Here is a 14,906-nt window from a genome sequence, read left to right as displayed (position 1 = left end):
TATTACCTGCACGCGCCTTTCAGCTTGGCGCCCAAAGCGGCACCTTGTATCTCTTGGACCTTAAACCGGCCCTGCTTTCTTGGCATGATCGCCGTAGCACTTGCTAAGAATGTAGAGAACAATTTTAATATCCATCTGTACTTCGTTAAGTGCTTTTATATTGCCATTGTAGACTGAAGATAAGGTTTGTACCTCGAAATATGTTGCTTTATTTAATAATTTAAGTAAGTCAACAAAAAATTATGACTGGTAAACGGTCTCTGAAAAACTTTTTCATATTTTTGAACCAGTCACGGTCGATTAAGAGTCAATATAGCTTCAAATTGAAGTGTATGTAGACGAAGAATATTCATGTATTTCGTCCCAAAAACAGATTCACGTAATTTTATAAATAAGGTCTCGAGACATTACGTCTCTTTTTCTGTCTGACCGGTCAGAGTCTGTATCATTGACTTCACTCTCCCGCGATCTCTTTGGCCTGTGACCACTTTCACTGGCCTCCTTTGTGTTCGCTCGATGCCTGCTCTAGTCCAATCCGATAAGGATCCCACACACTTCAACAATATTAAATCGCTTGTCGTGCATGATTTTCTTAGACATCTGTGGTCTCTGACAAAGTGCAACTTTCTAGTACCCTTCTAGTGAGTCGAAGTCTACCTTGTTCCTTACGTGCAACCGAGTCACTGTGATCTTTCCTCTTCACATCACCACGTAATGCACGTATTGTAGCTCTCAGATTTTTATAAGGTATGATACATTCTACTTGAAAACTATTAATCGCGTAGTCAAAACCAGCTACTTTTTTACTCTTCCTAAATTGCACAATTTTACGTATCTTTACCATCTCCAATTGCCAATCTTTACAACAGTTTGCTACTTTACCGAAATATTTCTCAATACTTGTCGAGATTTTTGCCGGTAACATTTTCTTGTAGGTAAAAACATTATCTGTAAAAAGCCAAAGAGAGGACTTTGAACAGTTCGGTAAGGAGTTCACCACGTATGATACTATAATTCACCAAATACAACTATTACCCTAGCCGTGATAGTTAATACTCGTATACCGCAAACGATATCACACGCACAACAGCTTCTGTTTCGGTGATTGTAGCCTTATTATCTACTACAGCAAATTCCCTGCCCACATAGTTATGTGTTTTTGCTAAAAACTGGGCTTTTCTTAGCAATGTTATCGCTATCAAATTCAGGCTTTAGCCAAAATTAGGTGTCAAATACAATGAGGTTCTACAAGTTTTCCAAATTATTTGGGGTTCTGACACATTTTATCGAAGTTTTTGATGTTCATTAACTCCTGTCTGGAGCATTTATTGAGTTTTATAGAATAATTTGCAGTCCTCTGTACCCCCGTCCATTCCGATTCACTGGAAAATTGCCTAATGTTAAAAAAAAGAAAAAAATTGGCATGCGAGTATCAGACCGTGGACTTTAACGCAGTCCTGCTCAGTGTGAAGGAGCCCTGAAGCTCTGTACAACATGTCGAATGTCTAACAAATCACTAAGTTTCGACGTAACAGCCAACTCAATAAGAAGTTCCGTCAATCAGCTTACTTTCCATTTGCCTGCAATTAACGAGACCTCTTCCCTTTTGTAGCCGATTCAGCCTGAAAATAATTTTTTAGACTTTACAAAAATATAGGGGTGCAGTACTGGCTCAGGTTCAGTGTTACTCAGACAGCAGATAAACTTCCACATCACATTGCTTCCCTATTGAATGACATCTAGACTTACTTGAGTTGATACGAAACACAAATCAGGTGGGCGAGCAGTGTGTAGCGCAGTCACCTGTGTTTCTGTAAAAGACTTTGTTTGTGGGAGGACTCACACTGACAGTAATCGTAGATATCGGAGAGAATTTATGTTGTGTAGTTGGCCTGACACACCCACTTACCATAGATTCCAATTGCTTGGTAACGGGGAAGCGGTGTCTTGATTGCATTTATTTCAGTTGTGCATTACTCAATGGGCCATATTCCAATAAATATTTACAAATTTACGCTTCAATGTTGCACTAATTTAAGAACATCGCGTAGAAACATGTTCACATGGAAATGAAATTATGAAATCGTGTATAAAATAAAAGGGAACAAGGCAATGCATAACTTTAATGATTGAAAATAAAATTCGCTTTTGAGTCTCGATTGGTGAATGGACGATGAAGGAGCAAAACGTATCACTAGTAAAGTAAAGGTACATTATGGTAAGGTATGGCGACTACTCCAAAAAATTTGTATTTTGAGCAGTTCACAAATTTTCAACACAATTGTCAGTTTTAATTTAAATTCGTCATTCGTGACGCTCACAAACATGGCTTTGTTGTATGTCAGTCGTTAAGTGTCTACAGTTTCTCTCATTCGTATTTCATTACATCTGTAGGAAATTCATTACATCGATAGGAAAATATTTGTCTTCATGCCTAACTACAGATTCTAAGCTTCGTTACCTAGTCCAGGTGATTTTTAAGGAGAACACGTTACACAAGTAGGAGATTTGTTGCACACAAAAACCGGCATACCAGTTGTCGATGTTTAATAGACATCATCTTCCGAGAAGATCGTTCTCTCTCTTCTAACATCTACAAAACTTTCTTCCAGTACTAACTACACTGCGTCATTACAACCGTAGCTATACCTCTCTTAACATCTTCACTCTATTCCTTCAGATCGACTAAGAGAGAATTCCACTTGTTCAAGTAGTCAAGAAAGGTTGCCTATAGTCTTATGAGACTTTTGACAGAGTCAGTGCATATCCTCAGAAGTTTCCAATAAACCAAAGAAACCCACTGCTCACTAAAGAATTTTATGTTTTCCACTTCCTGGCACTTATAAGCGTTCCTGTAGTTATTCAGTTGATGTAATCAAGCGCAGAAAGATATCATAAAAGTTGCAGCCGAATACTTGGGAATATTTTTCTCATATTTGTGCTCATTGTCTTTCATTCTACCACACTTAAGGCGATCAGCCATTCAGTAGGATAACCCCACGTTTCATTTATCATCTGATACGCCATTTGGGACGCTTCTGGGCATGTCGAAGTCACAAAGAACTGTTGAAACAGTACGAATAATTTTGTTTGATTTCTCCTTGTTTCAGAAAACTATGATGGCTATGAAAGATTCAGATGGCTCACTGTTTTATGTACGAAAGTGAAGGTGAAGATATTGGAGAACAAATGTATTTCCCAAGTGGCGATACAGTCGGAGGTGAGAGGCGCAGTGGTCACCTTCACCTTCCCCGAGCCTTTCCAGTACCCTGTCCTTCACCTTCACTCTTACAGCTCTCGTAAAATATTTGCGTAACCTACACTCAGTACTTCATTGCTGCCATTTTGCCGTTTCGCCTTCCCTCCTCCCGAGTGCTGGTGATATCCGAAATATCCGAAATATGTTTGGTTTTCGTCTTGCCTTTATTCTTGCAATCAATTACTTGTGTAGTGTATGTATAAAAATAGTTTTGCGGCTGTGGAATTCTAGAAATATGGGAAAAACTTGGCTTATGAAAAAAAATTCAGTGTGTTGTAACATCAGCTAGGCTTCGAGACTAACAATTTTGAAGTACTGATCTTTAGTACAATATCTGCTATTGTATTGCACTAGATATTTGTAATATTGATAGAAGTGTTATTCTTACGAGAAAGATCTTGACCACACCGACATTGAACTCTTAATATTCTTTTAGCGTTAGAGAGGAGACACTACTCAATTAGTGAACGTCGAAGACAAAGCGGGAATCCCGCAATTCAATTCTCGCCAAGGTCGAGGTAGAGATCGCATGACGTCTACTCTTTGTACCGTGTTTGTCTTTTGCATAATTGCAGTGACCTATAGGATCATGGAATCATACGAAGTATCACAGATTGTTCAAGGGGCAACTTTTTGGAATACGTGTGTCAGCGTCCGGTATGGTAAAAATATTTTGATGTAGGCGGTACCTATGGTCTCGTTGCATGGCTTGAGGTCTTCGCTTTCAGTGTAGGAAAGAATTAAAATCATTCGCCAGCTATTGGCTGTGTTATGCATTACAGTGTCAAGTGACCCCTTAGAAGGAAGTAGGTACCGACGTCGCGGTGTTTTCTAGTAAGGTACACAGATGGAAGTTGTCAAGGATGGACTTTCAGTAGTGTTTCTGCAAATGCCAATGCCTCTCCATGTGTCATTCACGTGTTGTGGCCACGCGACTGGGAGATAGGTCTGTGCACAAGGCGAGTTTGAGTTCGACAAGGTCGCCGACGCATAGCAACCCCATGTGGAGACCGATATCTGGCCATCTCCACGTTGCGGCCTCGTACGGATACCGCCAGACCACTGCAAGACAAACTCAGAAGGGCCACTAGAGCCGCTGTGTCCAGTAATGAACAGGTTACGAGAAAGGACCTTACGACCCAGGCGTCCAGTTCGAGTATCCTGCTGGATACGACATCTTGCATTTCGCTTACATTTCTGTCGTTCCCATATCAACTGGCAGCTGGGTCACTGCGAAACATGTTATCCACAGACGAGTCCAGATATCCTCTGCCGCAACGTGAAGGCTGTGTTAGTGTGCGGAGACCCGTGGTGAGCGGTACCTGCCAAATGTTGTTCAGGAAATCGACAGATTTTGTGGGGAGGCTTCAGAGTTGACAGCCATACGAATATTTTCGTTATCCATGGTCGCCTTATCGCGAGGCAATACATTCAACAGATCCTGTTCGAGCATGTGGTGGCTGCTACCTACGATGGTGGCCCTGCAGTTCTTCTAATGCCAGAGCCTATGTGGCAAGCGTCGGCAGAGGCGTCTTGCCGAGTCTGGACACTGGAGTGATGAAATAGCCGGCGGTGAGTCCCGACCTAAGCCCCATCGTGCATATGTGGTATATGCTTAACAGATGTGTTCGTGGTCGTCCTGTTCCCCTACAGAAACTCCAAGAACTCTCATGGGCTCTCGTCGAAGAATGGGAGCGGATACCAAAGGGCAACGTCCGTAGACTTGTACTGAGCATGCCACTAAGATGTCTGGCAGTGATAAAATCTCACGGGGTGTATAAACGTTACTGAAGCTCTCATAGTCAATTGAAAAGCACCCCGGATGACGGAGTGAATGGTTGTTTCCATTTTGTTTTCTACAACTGTCGCACATTTTAGTTATTTTTGTATAGACAACTGAGGGTGTTATGATGTTTTGTTGTGAACTTAATTTGTGAAATAGAAAGGTATATGATATTCATATCGAGTCTCCAGCCGGAACGTAAAGTCATCTTGACACAAAAATTTCGGCGAGCTCGTGGTCGTGCGGTAGCGTTCTCGCTTCCCACGCCCGGGTTCCCGTGTTCGATTCCCGGCGGGGTCAGGGATTTTCTCTGCCTCGTGATGGCTGGGTGTTGTGTGATGTCCTTAGGTTAGTTAGGTTTAAGTAGTTCTAAGTTCTAGGGGACTGATGACTTAAGCTGTTAACTCCCATAGTGCTCAGAACCATTTGAACCATTTTTTTTTTTTCGGCGAGCTACCTGACCGCCATCTTCAGGCGAGTAAGTTGCCAGGAAAGTTTACGGAGCCATAGAAAGGCACAGTCTGGTAACACACCCAGTCCTCAATTATTGCTGCATGTAGTGTGGCAGACGCACAGAGTCATGTTCGCCTAATTATTTTGAGCAGAGTATATAAGAGAATATGTTGGTATGTGTTTATGTAGTCACTTTGTTATTCTTATGTGTGTTACTAAAGACACGAGAGGACACGTTTTGCAGCAGAGGAGCAACAGGAGAAGCACCCATAAGAGCCGAAATACGGCGAATGGCCACCGTGATTGTCGAGCAACGCTTTACACTGGCACCTAGAGAGACGGCTCAACAGCAGCACAGTGGACTGCTATTCGGGACGACGGTGGTCTAAATCCCCATCTAGTCATCTTGCTTTACGTTTTCCTCGATTTCCTTAAATCACGTTGGGATCATTACTTTGAAAAGGCACGTCCTGTTTCCTTCCTCATCCATCCCCATCGTGCCGTCCGGTGTGGCCGAGCGGTTCTAGGCGCTACAGTCTGGAACCACGCGACCGCTACGATCGCAGGTTCGAATCCTGCCTCGGGCAAGGATGTGTGTGATGTCCTTAGGTTAGTTAGGTTTAAGTAGTTCTAAGTTCTAGGGGACTGATGACCTCAGAGGTGAAGTCCCATAGTGCTCAGAGCCATTTGAACCATTTTGAACCATGCCCATCGTGAGACTGTGCTCGACCTGTAATGACCTCGTCGACGACAGGATGTCAAATCCTAATTTTCATCCCTCCCCTCTTCAGACTGTCGCAGAAAACTTAAATGACATTTAAGAGCTACTGAGGAACATTATGCCTCTACTGAACAACAGCAATCTCCAGTTCTGAGTTTGAGTGAGGGGGAGCAGTGGTTGAGGCAGTAAACTGGCATTTGGGAGGGGTATAGTTAGAACCCCCACGTAGGCATCCAAATTTAGCATTTCCGGGATATGCCTAAAGCTGATAAGGCGAATGTCGAAATGATTCAATCTCCATTGTAGTCAAATCAGCGTTTGTCGTTCGACTCTAATCACATCATTGTTGAAGGCGAAATAAACCAATCATTTCCTTGGTTCCATTTCTTGAACTGAGCATCTTACTGATCTGTCTGCTGTACGATTTACTAGCACATTCCAGCAGAGTTAGGATTCAAGGCTGGAGAGCATACTGGGCTAAAAATTCGAGTGATGATTCTATGTCTTATCAACTCTTCCAACAAGCTCATCTCCGACTTAAATCGAGGATGAACTTCCTGTACACGACAGAAAATATCACTAATGAATCGCAGGAAACTGGAGCAGAAGTGTAGCAAGAAAAAAAGAAATGACCATCTCCGAGACTGGTCTATACCAAGGTTAGAACTTGCCCCTGCACATTCAGAGGAGTGGTAGATATGGAGATCTTCGAGCAGACTACTTTTCGGAGTTGCAAGAAACAAAAGAAATATATATGGATGGGAATTATCAGACGAATCGGTGCTGTTGCATTGTGGACAATGGCGGACTATATCCAACTTACGCAGTGGCAACTATGACCATGAACCTGCACTGTTGAGCAGCTCACGAGGGTTACCCCAAATGAGGAAGACGTGGCTAGCTCTTGGTCTAAAATTTCTTAGCCCCACAATGTTATATGTTACATACATATATATACTTACACAAAGTTTTTAGTTTAACAAATTTTATGTTTACAAATTTGATCCATTGTTTTTTGTTATATACAGTGTTTGATGCTTCTAACACAGTTACATAAATAAATCTCGGCGAGAACATTATCACCCTCAAAACAAAATCTCTAATGCCGCCAGCATACACCTGAATAAAAGTCCCGAGAATTCCATTCTTGTGACATCCGGCTGTCAGAAAACCATTACAGATGGGGAGCATATGCTCAGGCTGTCATTTCGTCCTCAAAACATTGAGCTGTCTAAGTCAGAAATGTTGGATCGGTGTGTAGCTACTCTTTTTTCAGATGCAAACTCTTGAAGATGTGGGCGAATTCTACTATCTTGGAAGTAAAGGGTTAGGTTAGTGTTTTTTAACGTCCCGTCGACAACGAGGTCATTAGAGACGGAGCACAAGATCGGGTTAGGGAAGGATGGGGAAGGAAATCGGCCGTGCCCTTTCAAAGGAACCATCCCGGCATTTGCCTGAAACGATTTAGGGAAATCACGGAAAACCTAAATCAGGATGGCTGGAGACGGGATTGAACCGTCGTCCTTCCGAATGCGAGTCCAGTGTGCTAACCACTGCGCCACCTCGCTCGGTATCTTGGAAGTAAAGGACATAAAGCAGGAAGACGTAAGAAAGACACAGTAGCAAGAATTGCACAAGGCATAAGTGCTATCTATCAAAAGAAAACGCTGCTAACATAAAAAAACGTAGGACTTGAGACCAGAAAATGATTTGCGGAAAGCTATGTTTGTAGCACAGCTCCAAATGAGAGCGAAACAGTGACACTGAGAAGTCAGGAATGATGAAAATGAATTGCTAGAATTCTCTGAAATGTGGTATTACAGGATAGTGTGAGAGATTAGGTGGAGGCCGTGAAATGTATCGACGGATGAAGGCTGTGTACGATGAGTTCAGTCTCAGTCATTCAAGTGTTGTGGAATGGCGCATAGGATTCCTATAGGGGCGCCAGTTACTGTAAGACGATGCTCGTCCTGGATAAGCTCATTGTGTCATCACATCGGAAATGGTTGCGGAAGTGAATTCTTTAGTCTTGGACAACCGCAGAATCACCGTGGACGAGATGCATCGATTCGTAACGGACGACGAAGTGTGTGACTGGGTCCAGACCTGGATCCTACAGCAGCCTACTAGCTTTTTCAACGATGGAACCGACCCGCTAGTGTCGCAATGGGATAAATGTGCCACTGGCGCTTTGCAACATCAAACGGTGCGCACGCGTCAGCCTCTCTACCAATACTCGTAGACGGCGCCACCATACCCGCAGTTACGTGGTGCCACCTTATGTGTAAGGCATAGGTAAGACGTACTGACCAGGTTTCCTTCGAGTATGTATACTGTGTATAACTATATTTCTGAGTCAATAAAATCGTTACCTTTACTTTACACTAGTGACCAGGTTTCATTTGAGTGCCACTTATAGAATGTTTGGGCTTATATCAAGCCATGAGTGGCTCCTGCAAAGTTTAGTTGGAAGGGTAGTGTAGGAAATGAATAGCAGCCACAGAACTAGATGCGAGAATATGAAGTATGAGGAACGTTGAGGATGCAGTATGCAGCAGTTTAGCTAGCCAGCAAGAGACAGTAATGGAGAACTGCATGAGGCCAGCTTTAGAGTTGATAAACGAAAAACCTACAAACGCATCGGCTTACATGTTCGACATAAAATAACTAAACGTCGAGGAACTCATTGAGTCAGTGGCCCCGTTCTAATAAGGTGTCGTGTCCTCTCTCCCTCCCCCTCCCCCCTCCCCCCCCTCCCCCCCTCTTATCCACGTCTTTCTCAGACCACGCTATTGTCTCCAGCCGCCTAGCTTCAATCCGCAATGCGCTGCAGTTCGGGTAACAGATGCATCACATTGTGATAGTGAAATGGCACGGCAACAGGAAGCATAATCCAAAACTGTAGTACGTGGGACAATACGATTATGGTGGGCAAAACGACTAAACTCCACACATATCAACCGTGAAATCGTTGTGGTATAGTGGCCAGACGCAATATCACGTCCAGCCGTAGTGAAATGCTGCCAACAATTTCACGAAGGCCGTACAAACGTGGGTGACGTTGTTCAGGAAGGCAGGGCATCGTCAGTGACCGCAGAGGACAATGCCAGGCAGTCAGAAAGAATATCTGGGTGGAAAAAAGTTTTGCAATGATGACTACGTTCACACAGCGTTTCTCGAATGGTTCCCTGCCCAAGGAGCAATTTTCTGTCGTCGAGGAATTGAACGACTAGTAGAAAGTTCCGACTGCTGTTTACAGAGACTTGGTGTCTATGTTAAAAATAGTGTCAAGTATCTGTGTCATTTTGAAGTGTAGTGCAACATTCAATAAAAGTAACTTTGCCTGCCGTAATAATGCGTATCCTACTTTTTGAAGTTTCTTTGTACTACATTGGCCTGAACAGGTACGCCACGACTGGTTAAGTGGTCAGTCCTTTTTGTTGGGTAAAGTCCGGTGATAAAGCGTCGAACGCCGTTCGAAAGTCTAGGAAGACGTAAATTACACTACTGGCCATTAAAATCCTACACCACGAAGATGACGTGCTACAGACGCGAAATTTAACCGACAGAAAAAAGATGCTGTGACATGCAAATGATTAGCTTTTCAGAGCATTCACACAAGGCTGGCGCCGGTGGCGACACCTACAACGTGCTGACATGAGAAACGTTTCCAACCGATTTCTCATACACAAACAGCAGATGACCGGCGTTGAATCGTGAAATGTTGTTGTGATGCCTCGTGTAAGGAGGAGAAGTGCGTACCATCACGTTTCCGACTTTGATGAAGCTCGGATTGTAGCCTATCGCGATTGCGGTTTATCGTATCGCGTAGTGAGTCGGTGCGGGGGCCTTCCGGGATTAGTGCTCGCATTGGTCGAGATCCAATGACTGTTAGCAGAATATGGAATCGGTGGGTTCAGGAAGGTAATACGGAATGCCGTCCTGGATCCCAACGGCCTCGTATCACTAACAGTCGAGATGACAGGCATCTTATCCGCATGGCTGTAACGGATCGTGCAGCCACGTCTCGATCCCTGACTCAACAGATGGGGACGTTTGCAAGACAACAACAATCTGTACGAACAGTTCGACGACGTTTGCAGCAGCATGGACTATCAGCTCGGAGACCATAGCTGCAATTACCCTCGACGCTGAATCACAGACAGGAGCGCCTGCGATGGTGTGCTCAACGACGAACCTGGGTGCACGAATGGCAAAACGTCATTTTTTCGGATGAATCCAGGTTCTGTTTAAAGCATCATGATGGTCGCATCCGTGTTTGATGACATCGCGGTGAACGCACATTGGAAGCGTGTATTCGTCATCGCCATACAGGCGTATCACCCGGCGTGATGGTATGGGGTGCCATTGGTTACACATCTCGGTCACCTCTTGATCGCATTGACGGCACTTTGAACAGTGGACGTTACATTTCAGATGTGTTGCGACCTGTGGCTCTAACCTTCATTCGACCCCTGCAAAACCCTACATTTCAGCAGGATAATGCACGACCAATATTAATGATCAGTAGTGTACCTGTTGAACTTTATTTACCGTTAGCAAGATACGTTGGATGAAAAAATGGGAACTATATTTGAGATGTGTGTTTCTTCCGAATTGATTCTTTGAAATAACGATATTTTCCTTCAACAAAGTCATAATGTTCCTGCGGTTCACTGAGTTATGGTGGGAGATTCCATACTGGACTGAACCGAACACCTGACATTATCAGAAACTCAGATAAGGCATGCGCGTAGCATTGGTCTGAAACATGAGCAGGGTGTACAGAACCGAAAAACGTAGAGAGATATATTTGAGGTAGGCACTACTGTAGGGAAGAATGAAGCACAGTGAAGAAAATCAAGAACTGTTGACGACGAAGGCGGCGGTGGTAGAGGGGAAGGAAGCGGGCGAGGTAGAAGGTATGCAAGTATGTGACGCACGTGGTAAGTATATTAGGGGCAAAACGGCGAGGCGACCTCCGCAATCGAACCCGGATGCTGGCAGGCTCAAGGCCGCATCTGTGTCGCACATCTTGACGCCCAGTGCGTCGGTGCGGGGGCCCTCCGGGATTAGCCTTCCCCAGTCCCCACGCACGGGCCGCCTCCCCGGTAGCTCTTGTTTCAGATACAATCTGTACACTATCGCTGACGGATCTCGCGGTCGCGTCACTCGCGCCGCTACTCCGAAAATCAAGAGGAATGGAGCGGCCACATTCATCTTTCATGTTCCGCAGACGGGCCGCTAGTTCTGAAATACTCCGTCACTGACGGCCTCGGCTCACGAGCGCAGTTGTTCTTGCGGCCGCGGCTGGTTCCTGTAACGAAGCTGATACTCGGGCTGTCGACTGGCCCTCTGTGGCGATACGATAGCCCAGCGGGCGCAGATAACGCTCCCTTTGTGCGTGTTGCCATAGCGCCGCAACGAGAACCGGAGGAGTCATCCTCTCGTCTTATCGCGCCGAGTCATCTCGGGGAAAGACGATTGCCGTGGGATAAATTCTGATAAGTCCGAGCTTTCGTTTTGGAACAGGATTTCGCCAGATGGCTACCGTAAACTATCAAAGAAGTCTTCAATCTCTGTCTCTGCAGACTATTGTTATTTAAATTGAGATGTAGACTTCTGTGTCGTTACTTCGGGAAGGCAGCGAAGAGGACCGCCCAAAATGAGTTCACATTGCAGCGATGTATGCGGCCGTCTGCGAGGGAATGCCCCAGTGGATTATCAACCACCACATATCAGAATTATTTCATCGATAATTCGAGAAATCTGTATCAGAAAGAGAGAGAACCAAACGCCTGGCAAACTTCAAGGTAGTAGACTGCTATAATAGATGGATACTACGTGCAGAAGCGAAAGGAAGGCAAGGAAAATGAAGATTATTACAAACGGAACACTGCAACGCTTAGACCTCTCGTAAACGCCAAGACCTTTGTAACCATCAACATTTGGGGTAGAAAAAGTAGTGGAAACTTATGGTTTCATTAGTTGTCGACGACGTCGTCATTAGAAATGGAATGCAAGCTAGGATATACTATCCCGTGGTAGGAAATGTGCCATCACGGAATTCGGCTTATTGATTCAGGGAAACCATGAAAATTAGAACGTTTGGATCAAAAAGTGTCAAGAAAAAACTTTGCTAACCAAAATTCTGGAATATACAGTTGCCAATTCTTTTTTAGTAAAAATTGACGTATTGTCCATTTGCTACCATCACTGATGTTTTCTTAAGATGAGCAGTGGTTGACTGAAACCGGTTAGTTGCACAAACATGAAGGTAACTGTGCCTGGAAATGAAACTGTTAAATCCTTTTTAGTAATTACTGGAGAGCTACATCCACTTACAGTATTACATGGTTCGTAAATTATATTCCTTACAACTACAGTTATTAGATGTAATGCACAATAGCTTGACTCCTTTTCCGACCCAGCCAGCCTAACTTTCCAGTGTTCTGTAGTATTGACAAATAAAGTGAAACAGACAAAAAACATTGACAGGTTCCAGGTGCCACGCGAAAATGAGTGAGCAACATTTCGTCACGGCAGAGGCTTCCACCTGTCTCTTCGATGAAGAATAATAATAATTAAAATTAAGTAGATCCAGGCAAGGAAGCGATCTATCTCGCATCCCCCTGATCCTTCCATCCACCTACGACAGCAAGACGCCCGTGTGGAATGAAAGCTGGAAGTACATGGTCCCTATTTAGCATATATACACCACAAGTAGTCATCCCGGCAAAGACTACCTATAATAGTAGCCCAAACTTTGGCAGTACTGTTTTCATCATGTGATGATTTTGGAATGTTCGTAGTTAAAAACTATATACACGTGCATAGTGATACCATAGCATCTTCTTGAGACGATTTCTTTTTGCTCGAAAGTAAAGCAGTGCCTATGTGAGACCTATCAGACAGAATACAAAGTGTACATTATAACGATGAAGTGCATTTCAGCCACAAACGACTGCAGCTGTATCATAGCGTATTTGATCTTAAGCAGGAAGCCATGCAAGTTTTCATTATTTGGTTTCGTTTTTTCCAATGACACATATTTCCTTATCGACGGACAAGATCTAATTAAATTTTTAATTTTCAGTTTCTTATCAGGAAAACGCGCCATCAGGTAGCACATAAATGTGGACCATAATAATAAATTGAGCAGATCCTTCTGAGAATGAGCCGATGTTGCTTGAAAGCTTTTCTGGACCGACAGACAAATAAAAAATCACGCTCTAACTGATCCAGTTTCATTCGCGTGTGGCACATTGAATCAGGTATGACGTTATCTTTCTGACTTTTGATATGGAATGAAAATACGATTATACTGATGTAACACGTCAGTATTGAATAACTTTTTCGTAAAAAATGCTTAATTGTGAGCGCGAAGTCAACAGAAGCAGTGAAGTTGCAGCTACATTGTTATTTAAGTCTAGCTTAACCCGGCAGAAAGCTGTGTGTGCCATTAGGCTTTGGCATTACGTTTAGCATATATGTGCTGGCTTTTTGCGGAAACTGACTTGTGTATCATACCACTGTACTCCACTTACCACAACTTGCCAATGCTCTTAAGAACGTACATAGTTGCGTTAAAAAGGTACAGGTTGTTTGGGTATCGGTACAGGTAATGTGATCACTGAAACCTTAATATGTAACAACCTCATTAGATTGCTTTCTTCTGTGTCTAACAGTGTTTCCGCAAATACATCACTTAATTTACTATCTGATGTATTCTGCATGGTCGTAAGAGCACCACGAAGTGGACTATGCCTGTCAGTTCAGACTCTCCTTTTGCCTCCATATGTCCACGGTTCAATACCTAACCTACTGCCCAGGGAAAATAAACTTCAGTGCCTTGCTTGCCTCCATGTGTCCATGGTTCAATACCTAACCTACTGCCCAGGGAAAATAAACTTCATTACCTTGCTTGTGCCATGCATACCAACCAGCCTGAAAACATACTACTCGTAATAACAATAATTATTAGCCTGCCAAAGAAATTAATACTGATGTAACGTTATTCAATACATTGTCGTAATTCCTCAGTAGAAATATTTGCACTTATACCCCTAACACCGCGTATCTGATTTAATTTGGAATTCAGTGTTGCCTGAGAAAGATAGATAAAATGGTAACAAAATGGTTCAAATGGCTCTGAGCACTATGGGACTCAACTGTTGTGGTCATCAGTCCCCTAGAACTTAGAACTACTTAAACCTAACTAACCTAAGGACATCACACACACCCATGCCCGAGGCAGGATTCGAACCTGCGACCGTAGCAGCAGCGCGGCTCCGGACTGGAGCGCCTAGAACCGTACGGCCTAAAATGGTAACAGATACTAACAACACCGCCAAATGCTCACGACTTTGTATACTACCACGTGCTGAAATCTTCAGTGTAGTAACTTGAAACATTTATGAAACGTGATCACTTTAAAGTTAAAGTCTTTTAAGAGAACTGCGTTCACTAAACAGCTCATACATTTCGTTTCCAGCATGCTGGTATATATTGAGCTGACACGTATATGGCTATATACAGAGTTCCAGCAATCTCTGCATGCCTCACCCTGTCCTGTTTCCTGTGTTTTGGAACATTGTGACGCTGCATTTTGAAGAAATTTTGCTGCCTAATACGTTTAACATAAGAATCCAATTATTATGTCTTTGATCAATTACATTCTGTTAAACGTT

At 43.6% G+C, this 14,906-nt stretch overlaps 1 protein-coding gene across 1 annotated transcript in view; it reads left to right on the top strand.

The window, feature by feature from the left end:
- LOC124556109 (neuronal PAS domain-containing protein 4B-like) overlaps positions 1 to 14,906 on the top strand; it is a 777,800-nt gene that overhangs the window by 610,733 nt on the left and 152,161 nt on the right. The gene's annotated exons all lie outside the window — the stretch shown is intronic.

The sequence above is a fragment of the Schistocerca americana genome, chromosome X (genome assembly GCF_021461395.2).
Source record: "Schistocerca americana isolate TAMUIC-IGC-003095 chromosome X, iqSchAmer2.1, whole genome shotgun sequence".
NCBI classification, from domain to species: Eukaryota; Metazoa; Arthropoda; class Insecta; order Orthoptera; family Acrididae; genus Schistocerca; species Schistocerca americana.
Note: the sequence above shows the minus strand (reverse complement) of the source record. Positions and strands in the feature narration are given on the sequence as shown.